A 12,492-nucleotide genomic window follows, 5' to 3' on the forward strand; every position below is an offset into this window, starting at 1 on the left:
AGACTGTTCCCGAGGGCTCGGCCCGAGCAAGAGACAGGTCTGGGCAGCAATGAAGTGCCAAAGAGTGGTGCGGAGTGCTCTAGAGCGGTGCCAAGGGGCCTAGGGAGCCAAGATCCAGCTCTGGGGCACAGGGAAACCTGCAAGAGTAGTCCCGAGGGCACCAGAGGGGGCCCTCAAGGGTTTACATGGCCCAAAACCCCACTCTAGGGAAGGAGGAGGAGCTGAGGAGGGGGTCTTGGCCACCTAGACAGTGCCTAACGGGTCCGGAGGGCCAAAAGAGAGCTCTGGGACACCCCAAAGATCTCCCCAGGGGCTCTGAGGTGGATAGAGCAGTGCTAAGAGCTGTGGGGGGCCCGAAGACAGCTCTGGGACAGAGGGAAACCTGCCAGAGTAGTGCCGAGGGCACCAGAGGGGGCCCTCAAGGCGTGTGCCTAGCCAAAAGACAACTCTGGGGAAGGAGGAGGAGCTGAGGAGGGGGTCTGGGCCACCTAGACAGCGCCTAAGGGGTCTGGAGGGCCGGAAGACAGCTCTGGAACACCCCAAAGGTCTCCCCAGGGGCTCTGAGGTGGATAGAGCAGTGCTAAGAGCTGTGGGGGGCCTGAAGACAGCTCTGGGGCACAGGGAAACCTGCCAGAGTAGTCCCGAGGGCACCAGAGGGGGCCCTCAAGGCGTGTGCCTAGCCAAAAGACAACTCTGGGGAAGAAGGAGGACCTCCGTGGCAGCCTCTGGGGGAACCAGAACAGTCCCAAGGGGTCTGGAGGGCCTAAAGAGGACTCTGGGGCACAGCGTTGTGTTCAAGAGGCGTCCCGAGCATTCTAGAGGGCTGCTAGGAGGGCCGGAGGGCCACAGCGGGGCTCCAGGACAAACCAAGGTCTCCCCAGGGCTTCTGAAGGGACTAGAGTGGGGCTAAAGGGGCTGGACGTCCAAAAGACACCTCTGGGGCCCAAAGGAGGCGGCAAGAGTAGGCCAGAGCACACTGGAGGGGGCCTTCAAGGGGTTTATGGGGGCCAGGAGACGTCTGTGGTGGGAAGAAGGTGGCCTAAAGGGGGCTCCAGAGCAGAAGAGAGGGCTGCTGAGGGGGCTGGAGGGCCAACCCAGGGCTCCAGAGGGCTTGTGAGTTGACTCCAGGGGGCCTAAGGGGTCTCAAGGGCCAACATACAGCCTCGGGGAAGAAGACAGGCCAAAAGAGTAGCCCAGAACACACTAGAGGGATGCTGAGGAGACCCGATGGCCAACAAATTAAAACCTGGGGAACAAGGGTGACCTCAGGAGGGCTTCAGAGGCAACTAGACAGTTCCTGAGGGGTGCGGAGGGCTGGCAGACAGCTCTGGGCAGCAAGGAAGACACAAAGAGTGGTCCAGAGTGCCCTGGACTGGTGCTAAGGGGCCTGAGTAGCCAAGATACAGCTTTAGGGCTGACAGAATGTTGAAAGAGTAGGCTAGAGCGCACTAGAGGACCGCTTGGGCCTCCATGTCCCTGAAAAATGACTCTAGGGAACAAGGAAGACCTGAGGAGGGGTTCTGAGCAGATAAACAGGCTCCTGTAGGTGCTGGAGGGCCAGAAGACAGCTCTGGAGCACAACAAGCATCCGAGGACTGGTTCTGAGCAACAAATGGCTCTGGAAGGTTTCTGAAGGGACTAGAGGGCCAACAGAGGTCTGTGGGTCAAAATTCAAGGCCAAATTGGAGAGTAGGGCAGCCTAGAGGGGTGCTAAGGGCTCCAGAGGGTTAACACAGAACTCTGGGGTACAACGAAATCCTACAGGGCAGTTCCAAGGGGACTACAGGGGTCCTAAGGGGTCAAAAGGGCCTGACTGTTCTGGGGCAGAAAGAAGTTTGGAAGAGTCATTCAGAGTGCACTAGAGGGATTCTCAGGGGTCTAACATTGCCAAAAAAAGACTCTGGGGAACATGGAAAGCCTCAGGATCAGTCCATATGTAATCTCAGGGGCGCTCAGGGGTCAGGAGGGCCAAAAGACAGCTCTGTGGCATAATAAAGGCCTCTAGAGGGGTTCAGGGGTGACTGGAAAGGTTCTAGTGGGTCTAGAGGGCCAATAGAGCTCTCTGGGGCACAGGAAAGGCCAAAAGATGGGTACCGAGTTCACTAGAAGGGTCATAAGGGGGTTATATGACCAAAGGAAGCCTCTGGGAACAAAGGTCCCAAAGGATCCTGAGGGGAAAAGAGAGGTCCTAAGGGATCTGGAGGGCTAAAAGAGGGCTCCGGGACACAATTTTGGCCAAAAGAGACACCTAGAGTAGACTAGGGAGGTTGTAAGTGGGCTAGAAGACCAAAAAAAAAAAAAAAAAAAAAAAAAAGCAAGGGGGCACAATGAAGGCAAAAGGAGGGGTTCTGATGGGACTGGAGTGGTCCTCTGAGAGCTAGAAGGCTAACAGAGGGCTCCTGCACAACGCAGGCCAAAAGAGGGGTACTGAAGGAATTAGGTCCTAAGAGAGCTACTGGACCCCAAGAGGGCTCTGGGGCACTACAAAGGCCTCAGGAGGGGTTCTGAGGGTACTAGAGGGCTCCTAAGGACTCTACGCACCCAAGAGAGCCTCTGGTGCACAATGGAGGGCTTCTGAGAGGATTGGAGCAGGCCTAGGGGGACTAGACATCAAAGAGAGGCCTCTAGGGCACAGTGAAGGCTTTGGGAGCAGTTTTGAGTTAACTAGATTAGAAAATGGAAGAGTCTTGAGAAGATTAGAGGGCATACATTGGGTTTTAGGATGGCATGTCAGAAGGATGTCTCCAGTTCAAATCAAGGGCTCAGGGAAGGGTTGTTAGGGAGCCCAAGGGCTAAAGGAGACATTCTGTAGGGATTAGAGGGCAAATGTGGGGATCCTGAGGGGAAGAGACAGCACACAGTGGGCACTGGGGCACACCAAAATGGAAAAGGACTGGTTCTGATGGGACTAGGTTGCAAACAGCCCTGGAGCGCAACAGGAGAACACAGGGTTCTGGGGTGCTTTGAAGAACAAACATGGGGGTTCTGAAGGGAGTAGAGGGTAATTGAGAAGGCGTGAGGCAGGCTGAAAGGAAATGGAGGGCTATGATACGCACTAAGAGGCAAACAAGGAGGACAGAAAGGGATCTGAGAGAAACAGAACTCCCAAGGAGGAGCTGAGGTGGAATTTTGGGGCATTTAGGGGGTACTGGAACACAGTGAAGGCTAACAGTTTTGAGACTACGTGCCACATAGATTGATTTTGAGCAGACTAGAGAACACAGAGAGCTCTGAGGTAAAAAAAAACAAAAAAAAAAAACAAAAAAGGAAGATAGAAGTGTCTTGAGGGGACTGGAAGGAAAAGGGACCTGATGGGATAGAGGGTGCACAGAATGGTCATAGGGATAGGGCATAGAGAGGACTCTGTGATGCAATCAATGGAAAAGGAGGGCTTCAGAGCACACTGAAAAGGGTGCAATGAACGCATAGGGTTCTGGAGAGCCCTCAAGGCAAACACAGGTGTCCTGAGGGGAGTGTGTGGCAATCAGAGGGGTTCTGATGGGACTAAGAGGCAGTGAGATGGACCCTAAGGGGCTCAGAGGGCAAACAGAGGCATCCTGAGAGGACTAGAGGGAAAACCAAAGGCTCTGGGATGCACTAATAGCAAATGGAGGGGTTTTGAGGGAACTAGAGGGAAGAGAGAAGGGACTTAATAGGACAAGAGAACAAACATAGGAGTCTTGATGCTACCGGAGGGCCCACAGACACTAAATGGGAGAGTAATCGTGCAGGAACTAGAAAGCAGCAAAGACTTCTGAGGGGACAGGAGAACAAATGGAGTGTCTTGGAGCACACCTGAAGGCAAATAGATAGGTCCTGAAGGAACTAGGGAGCAAATGGGTGAGTCCTGGGGGGACGAGGCAGAAAACTGAAGGTTCTGGGACATTAACTCACCTGCCATAATCCTTCCACTTGGACCCTGCCTCTTACCTCTGAGAAGCAGGCCTTTGCTTTCATTCCGCAGGCAGCTGTCAGCTGTTGTGTAGTCTTGGCAGGCAACTTGAGGATCACTGCCCAGGCAGTCGTGACCTGCAACACCACGTGCTCAGAACAGTTCTCAGGAAGTCATGCAGATTCATAACCTGAAGGACAAAAAGCAAATCTCTCTTCAGGACAGTTCTTATTTCATCATAGGAGCATTTTTTCCCCTCTCTTCTCCGCTGTACTGCCTCTAACAACACATCTTCCTCATCACTGTTTTCCCCTGCTACTACTTCTCCTCTCAGTTGCCCCTGCATCTTAGTTCTCTAAAGCACCTGTTTCTCATCCACATGTACTTTTATGTCCTGTTGCTGATTCCTCCTCCTATTTGTCCTATACCAGGCAGCTGAGACACCCTGGCATAGTTCTTAGCTGCACACCCCTTTTGATCTGGCCAACAGATCTAACAGAGCAGAGGGCAGCAAGAAGGGTGGATGTGAACATAGCACACCTAGGCACTGAGCAACACAGAAGCAGCAGCAAGGCATCCAAGAGATCCCATCTTTGTAAAGAAAACACCTATAGCTCCAGGTCCCTAGAGGCAACTGAAGATTCTCCGTACCTGTACCCAGGGCTCCTGCAGGCTCTTTCCACAGTTAAAGGTATCTGAACACAGTGACCTTGGGAGGCAGAGACACGGTGTCCCTGGGGCTCCTGTGGGGTGTCTGTGACTGTTCAAGGGTCTCTCAGGCTTTTTTAGGGTCCTTGGACAGCAACAGAGCAACAGTGCTGGTTGCATTTCCTTGTGCTGCAAAACAGGACAGCTTTGCACCGTTCCCTCCCAGCACCGCCACTCCTCATAGTTGTTGCTGCCTACCTGGCCCCAAGCCTGAGCAAAGCTATGACTACCAGGAACCCCCACAGCCCCTCACACTCTCCCTTCCCTCCCCAGGGTCAACAGGGATAGCCCCAGGCCCTGGGGACAACCTTGCCTGGTCACACCAAAGATGGAAAACACTTCCTGCCCTGTACCAGGGAAAGACAGGGAAATTCCACTGCCTTGATGACCCATGGACACTCTCCTGTGAGCAGCATATGTCCAGTGAGGAACAGATACACTGGGCCAATGCTGCAGGGCTGAGAAGGCACAGGCACCTAGAACTACAGCTCCTGATATGCCACAGAACACGTGGCCAACGAGTGGGAAACTCGCTGACAGCTGCACCTCCCGCCACCTTGAGAGGCACAAGATAGTCTCCGAAAAGCCCCGCATAGGAAAGCAACACCTCCCAGCATGCCCTGCAAATTAAAATGGCCGCCGGGAAAGCTACTGCCGGAAGACTACTCCTCCCGGCAGGCGCGCAAAACAACATGGCCGCCCGGAAGCCCCGTGCCGGAAGACTACTCCTTCCCGGCAGGCCGCGGGCCTCAGCGCTCGGTGAGGTTTGACCCTGGGGTGATTCCGTTCAGTCCCAACTGCCCTCCCGCTCCCTGAGACCCGGAAGCCGCCGCGGAGCCCAGAGCGCAGCCCCGTGATCGGCCCCGAGTCAGCTCCGACACTGCCCCTGGCCCCACTGCGACTCTCCCCAGGGCTTCCTCCCCTCCCACCCCGACACGGTCCCGGCCTGATCCAGGACCCCTCGCGCCACTCCGACCGCGTAATAAACCAACCCTGCCAGTCCCGACGCACCCCCGTCCTCCCCCCCGCCACTACAGCCCCAACGCCCCCTTTCCTTCCTCCTCTAGCCCCGGCGCAACCCCTTCCTCGCTCCACCCTCGCCCTGGCGCCCCCCCCCCCCTTTTTTTTTCCTCCCTTGCCCCATCACAGCCCTGGCGCACCCCCTACCTCCCCCCCAGCCCTGGCGCACCCCCTTCCTTACCACTCTCCATGGCCGCAGTGCACTGCTATCCCCGGCACAGTTTCCCCTGGCCCGAGATGCTCCCGTCTACTGGGATGCGTGGACCCCCCCTGGCCCCACTCACCTCCACGGTGCAGCCACAGCACCGGTCCCAGCAGGCAGTATTCAGAGGCAGCTCTGTTGTCCCAGACCAGCCCCTACACGAGCTTCCCCCCAACTGCAGCCCTAGCCCTGGCGCATGCCTGCTGTGGTCATCAGTGCCCCCCAGCCCCACCTCAGGCTTGTTCCAGCCCCAGGGCCCACAGCTGCAGTCCCTCAGGAACCAGGGGAAGGGAATTACCCTCAGCCCCATCAGGGACAGCTGGGGCTGCCAGGGCAGCAGAGGCACCCCAGCTCCTGAGAGGTGCTTGCTAAAAGCTGAAGGAAGAGCCCTGGGATGTACAGAGAGGAAAAGGGAGTATTCAGGGGACAAGAGAACAAATCAAGAGCTCTGGGTGCAACAAAAGTAAAAAAAAAAAAAAAAGTTACCAGGTGATGATAGAGCAAACAGAGTGACTCTGGGAGCACCAAAAGGCAAAGACAGGGCCCTGGGGCAGACCAAAAATCACCCAGAAAACTCTGGGACAGAGGAGAAAGATAAACAGAGAACTTTGTGGTGTGCTGCAAAACAAACATTGGGCCCCAGGGCATGCGGAAAGGCACACAGAGGGCTTGGCAGCAACCCAAAATGTGAATTGAGGGGTCCTGAGGGCCACCAAAGGGCAAATGCAGGGCTTTTGGGTAAACCAAAATTCAAGTGAAGGGCCTTTGTGCACACTAAAGGGGCCATAAGGCATGTCACAGGCCTCAATGCAGCTGACGAGAAGGTGCCTGCAGGCTCCCCCTTTCCCCGGGAAAACTCTCTCTCTCAGCACCAGGCACACAGGCCCCAGCCCCTGACACATGAGGGACGTTGCAGAGGGCTGAAAGCAAATCTGAGGGTAGTCTGAGGCCTTCACACAGCCCTGGAGGGGCCCTGGCTGCCCCCAGGATAATGGGAAACTCTACCAAGAGCCCCAAGGGTCCAGGCAATGCAAGGGAAATTACCCAGAGCCCTGTGAACAGCACTGGGCTCCTTGGGAACCGCAGGGACCCCAAAGTACAAGGGATGTGGGGACCAGCTCCCAATCCCAGACACAATGTGTAACCTCCTCCCCTGGGCATCATCTTCAGGCAAAGCAATGGCAGGAACCACAGACACGAGTGCAAAGAGTAAAGCAACTGTTTATTGTTTTACTGCACAGAAGCAACACCTACCTGGGAGAGAGTCTGCCATGGAGCTCGGTGCTAGCATGCCTCTCCTTACCCTGTGACACCTGAAGAGTCATCTCCGCACCAGCGTTCGTCGGTCCTTTGGGGAAGGGTTAGCTCCCGCTGCTGCCCTTGACGTGGCAGGTGTCTGAGTAGCTGACAGCCTATCCCCTCTACTTTTACCTTCAGGGATAGGATTCAGCTCTGACAGGTGAGAGGATCTTTGATCTCTGATCTTGCCTGTCTTTGCCTGTCTGCACTACTGCCCTACACCAGACTAGAGCCCTGCAAGACACTTTCACAGCTCTCACCTCACCTGTCACATCACCACTGTGTGATGGGCCTGCGCCTTATCAAATCCCGACCTCAGGTCAGTGCACAAAGCTGAACGCTGGGTACAGGGGAAGGTTACAAACCCCAAAGAAGGGTTCACAGCCTGCTGCTTAGGCTTCAGGGCTTACAGTTTATTATCTAAGGATGTAGCCCTTGTTGTTTATCAGTAAGGCATAAGGAAAAGAGGGATAGGGAGACAAATAGATGGATGGGGAGCTGAACAGAGGGTTGGAAATAGAAAGAAAAGGCTGGAGAGGTGGACAGAGGGCTGGAAAGATACGATGAGACAGACGAGCGGCAGAGAGATGGGGAGCCAGACAGAGGAACAGCAGGATGGTAGTGGGATAGGGAGGGGAAGAGGATAATGGAGAGCTGGATAGAGTGATAGGGAGCCAGTTGGAGGGAGGAAGCTATTGACAGAGGGATGGAAAGAGTACAAGAGAGATGAGGAGCTGGGCAGGAGCGAGTAGCTAAACAAAGGGATGGGGTACTGAACAGAGCTATGGGGAAAGAAAGAGAAAGATGGAGAGCTGGACAGAGGGACAGCAAGAGGAACTGGATGGATCCAGACAGCCCAGAACAGCCCTCAACACACTCCAGTTCCACTCACCTGCTGAGCATGCAGAGCTCTCTGCGCACTGCTGTGCCCAAAGTCCACTTGTGGGCCTGGTTGCATATACCCCTACAGCTCCAGACTGTCTGTGTCTGCAAGAGCAAGGGTGCACCCACGGGCCCACGGTTCCTGAGGAGGAACCTTGTGTTCAGTCATGGTATTTTACTATTCCTCATGCATTAGCCCCTTTCAGACCTTCATATGCACATGCTTAAGCCCAAATTCTCTCAGCCCTTAACAACTTCAGTACTCATAGCACCTAGTTTTTCCACGCTCTCAAATCTTCCTTGCTCTCCCCTGTCTTGTTTGAAAACTCTCCCAGACCCCTCCTGTACATACATGCTTCCTTAAAACAGTATCACCAAAATCAACAAAATAGGTTGAGCTTCAAGTTGCCGGCCCTTGGAACATTATCCTGCAAATGAATCAAACCACCAAGGTCACTGGGAGATTCTTGTTTTAGAGTTTTTTTTCTCCAAAGCTTTAATTATGGTTTCCTAGCCTGGGCAAATGCAGATCCTCCCTTAATCATTGTAACACTTTTTATTCTGTGGTCCCAAGTTACTGTTACTACATTAAGCAGCAAAGCAAGGCAAAGACAGGTGGGGTCACAGGTTACCCATCTAGCCACAAAAATTCTTATTTTAGGCCTCACTGGTTACTACAGGTAAATAGACCAAAATAAAGCTCCAAACAGGCAGGTGAGGCTTCACACAGACCTTGTGGCCCTGCTAGCAACACCAATGCCATAGTGACTGGGCTACCAGTCGCTATTCCCCCTCTCCTTTGCTGGTCCATGAATTGTGGCTTATTACTCACAAGTCCAGTAAGGACACGGCCAAAAGTTCTTCATCAGGACCAGGCAGAGAACCTTTCCACTGGCATTTGGATTCTCCTGGCTGCTCTTGACGCGCTGTAACTTACAAAGGTCTGAGGGTGGTAGCCTGTAGTTCTTCATGGCAGCATGTAGTCGTTCCCCGATGTTCTGAATGCCTAGCATTAACACAATTTATAAACACAAAAATACTACCACTATAGGGTGTAAAGTCAAGCTAAAATTTCTGCAACCAAAGAAAACCTCTCCGTGTCTGACAGAATGAGCCATATGCATCAGTGCCTATAGCTCAAGGCTAGCAACCCCTCCCAGGTGACGTTCTTCTGGCAGGCTGCGTGTCTGAACTCCTCTGTCTTGCTTATGAGTCTCCGTTGGGGCATTATAACTTTGTCAGCCAGTGCTTGTTGATGGAGGCATGGTAAAATCCATCACCCTACAAAAGTATAAAGCAAAGCGGGGGGGGGGGGGGGGAAGCTCTGCAGAAAATCATAAGACACCAAACTTGTTTATAAGTACAAAAGCAGGTCTAACACACACAAGCAAGGTAAATGATAATATGCAAGCCACAAATACCACTTCCCCCAACTCCCCTTTTGGAAGCTATGACAACATTTGGGTTGCTGTGAAAGGGAAGCTAGACTAAGTAGCTGCTAGAGTTTAATCTTTCAGAAGCCTTCTGTGTCCACATTTTTGACACAACTGCGCTCTGCCCCTCATTCAACTCAGATGCACAGAAGATCCACTTCTTGTAACACTTGCACAGTAACTCCCCCTTGTTAAGATCAGTGCTCACTGTGCCACCTGGATAGAGGATACTCTGCTGCCTATTCATTTCCCTGACATTAGCTATTTTAGAGGAAATTGAGCAGATTGGACTGCATCTGTGCCATCAAAGGTAAAAGTCTCAAAGACAGTTACAACTCAGATTGCTGCTAAACAGTCTTTCTCACAGCCGGAGAATTTTTGCTCTGGCCCCAAAGGGGACGTAGGGATGATGCTACTGGCACCCACTTCCCCCCTACTGCTGTTTTGTAGCAGCGCTGCTCCCACGGTATCAGTAGATGTGGGAATCCTTACTGAAAAAGGCTTGCCTTGTCCTGGGAATTTGAGGGCAGGAGATTTTTACAGCCACTTCTTTCAATTTAGTGAAAGCAGCGTCATGTTCCTTGTTCCAGCTCCATTCCTGACTCCTTTCCTGTAATTCTCACCACAGTCTGCTGATACCACTAAAGCTATGTTAACATTGCTGCAAGAATTTAAATCCTCCTGAAATTGCCCTAAGTTGGAACTGATGAGAAGGAGCCTTAATTCCACAAAGCTTTAACCTTTCCTCTACCTACCTGTCTTCCTGTTTTCCCAAACACAATTCCCATGTAATTAACCTCAGGTTGCACCAATTGAGCCTTCCTGAAATTGACCTCTCAATTTTATAATTCAGATGCTTCTGTTTCTCACTTCCTCTTCAGGAACTCTGGTCACTTGACTATCATTCCCCTAAGATAATAAGTTGCTGTCTTGTAGTTCATAAAATATGAGCTTTCAGAGATACATAAAGTCACACACAGAAAAATATACATATGCAGCATACTTTTCGTAACACATACAGACCTTCTGTTATATGTTCACGATCTATTATCTTGATCACTATTCATAGGGATCCTTCCTTAACAGGAGGAATAGGGTTTCTCTTGTTGGGAGATGGAGACAGCTTTCAGTTGGATCTATTTGATTTTATTACTTCAGCTCGTTTATGTTTTTCTGGTCTCTTCAACTTCAGCCATAGCAATTAATCTAAAAAGTATTATATCTGTCTCTTTTTGTACATGCATATAAGATAACAACACCAAACAGAAACAACCAAAGCAAAGCTCGGCCAGATACAGTTAACAATATCCACATGGTAGGGTTATTTAGTCCCCAGTCCTGCCTCTAGGAGGCCGAAATAACAAACACTCATTATCAAGTTACCCATGCCAGAACACCTCCTGCCAGAACATCTCCTACTGTAGCAGTTTCTGGTGATATCAAGGGTCCACTGCATTTTTGCTTCCTTGTTTCATCCAGTCCCTTAGGTATTTATCACAAAAAACTGCTCATCCATCTTTTCTTTGTCAGCATTTGCTATCATTGCTTCCATCTCTATAACAGAGAGAAACTTGCATTTTACCTTCAATGAAGCACTCTAGGTTTATGCATGTTCTTTTTCTCTTTACCATATTTTTTCCCCTCCCCTCTTTTCCTTAAAGGAAAACTGGGAGAATCACAGCACTTGCCACCTTAACACAGTCTCACAGTCTTTACCCTGTAAGTATGATGGCAAATGCTGTGTTAACTGTTTGGAAAGATTACATACAGCAGTTAGAACTAGGTTATTAGACAGGGAGGCATGTCACCTAATACTTACCTACACCATCTTCCATGAAACGTTATGTTTACTCTGGTTTGGTATTACTGTACTGTCCAGTATCCTTTCTCAAACCCTTGTATACACATGCTTAACCCACGATCCTCTCAAATTTTAACTGCATGGAAGAATAAGAGCATTTAATTTGCCTGCCTCTGTTTCAAACCTATTACCTTTTTGATAGATCTCCTAGATTCCTCCTATACGTGGATGCTTACCTCAAAGGTGATGACCAAAGTGAACAACTGGATCACTAGTTCTAGGCTTCTTCTCTTCACGATGCCCTCCTTCAGTGGATTACCCTGCCAAACAAAGCAAAAAGACCAACAAGGCTGCAAGGGTATCAGATTTTTGGACTGCTTCTCTAAGGCTTTCAGGGTGATTGACATAACCCCTGCTCTTTACATTACTCAAAGCTACATTCATCTACTACTTAGGACTAACCTGTTTCTATTTTAAGAGGGGATTGTTGTTTGTTTAAACTTTACATATAGTCTGTAATCTGCTATGCATCATCTCTAGCCCCTTCTGCTTTCACAACACTTTTGGTAATTAAAGGTGTTAATTAATAGCACCCATTGTCCTACAGGCTGGAGTAACGCATCTCCTTCTCTAAAGACATGCCTAAAACCCACACTTTTTCCCCTATAGTACAGTTGGGGCTTCCCCTAGCCCTTCAGTGTTCTCTTAGGCTTTTCCTGAGCCTCTTTTTTTTTTTAGGTTATTCCTTAGCCTGCAATTTCATGTTAATGTTCTCCTTTAGCATTGCACACAGCACAGTTATTGCAGACCAGCTGCATTTAGAGAGCCCTCATGCACACACAGAGGGCTCAGAAAAAGAGAGAGAAAAATCTGTTTATCATTTGTGCATGTTCTTCACCAAAAAGTGCTGTAAATTCTCCTTTCTATAAAGCAGGACTGAGTCAAGGGGGAGACAGATCACACCCCATATTTATTAGGGCACCTCATTGCTGTGGGGACAGGGTCTGGGAGCAGTTTTAGGATTGCTTGGGGACAGAGCTTAGGGGAAGGCCTAGAGCCAGTGACAATGTTGCAGCAGGGTTTGGAGGCATTTTGGGATCTGTGGGGGCAGGATTTGTGGGTGGTTTCATGGCTTTGGGGGAAGCTGGTTGCAGAAAGGGTGGGAATCTGCAGGGCCCTCAGGCCAGGGGTGCCATCCCAGATGCGTACTGAGCACATAGAAGTGCTGCATGTGGCTGTCAGTTTTGCAGGAGGA

General features: G+C 51.1%; 1 long non-coding RNA gene across 1 annotated transcript; it reads right to left on the bottom strand.

Annotated features, from left to right (window-relative positions):
- Positions 1-10,566: 10,566 nt before the first annotated feature.
- LOC138064180 (uncharacterized) lies at positions 10,567-11,558 on the bottom strand. Its single transcript, XR_011137476.1, has 2 exons — positions 11,474-11,558; positions 10,567-11,373 (listed from the first exon to the last, which is right to left on the bottom strand). It is a non-coding gene; the product is annotated as an uncharacterized lncRNA (long non-coding RNA).
- Between the last annotated feature and the right edge of the window lie 934 nt (positions 11,559-12,492).

Source organism: Struthio camelus, chromosome W (assembly GCF_040807025.1).
Source record: "Struthio camelus isolate bStrCam1 chromosome W, bStrCam1.hap1, whole genome shotgun sequence".
Classification (NCBI taxonomy): Eukaryota; Metazoa; Chordata; class Aves; order Struthioniformes; family Struthionidae; genus Struthio; species Struthio camelus.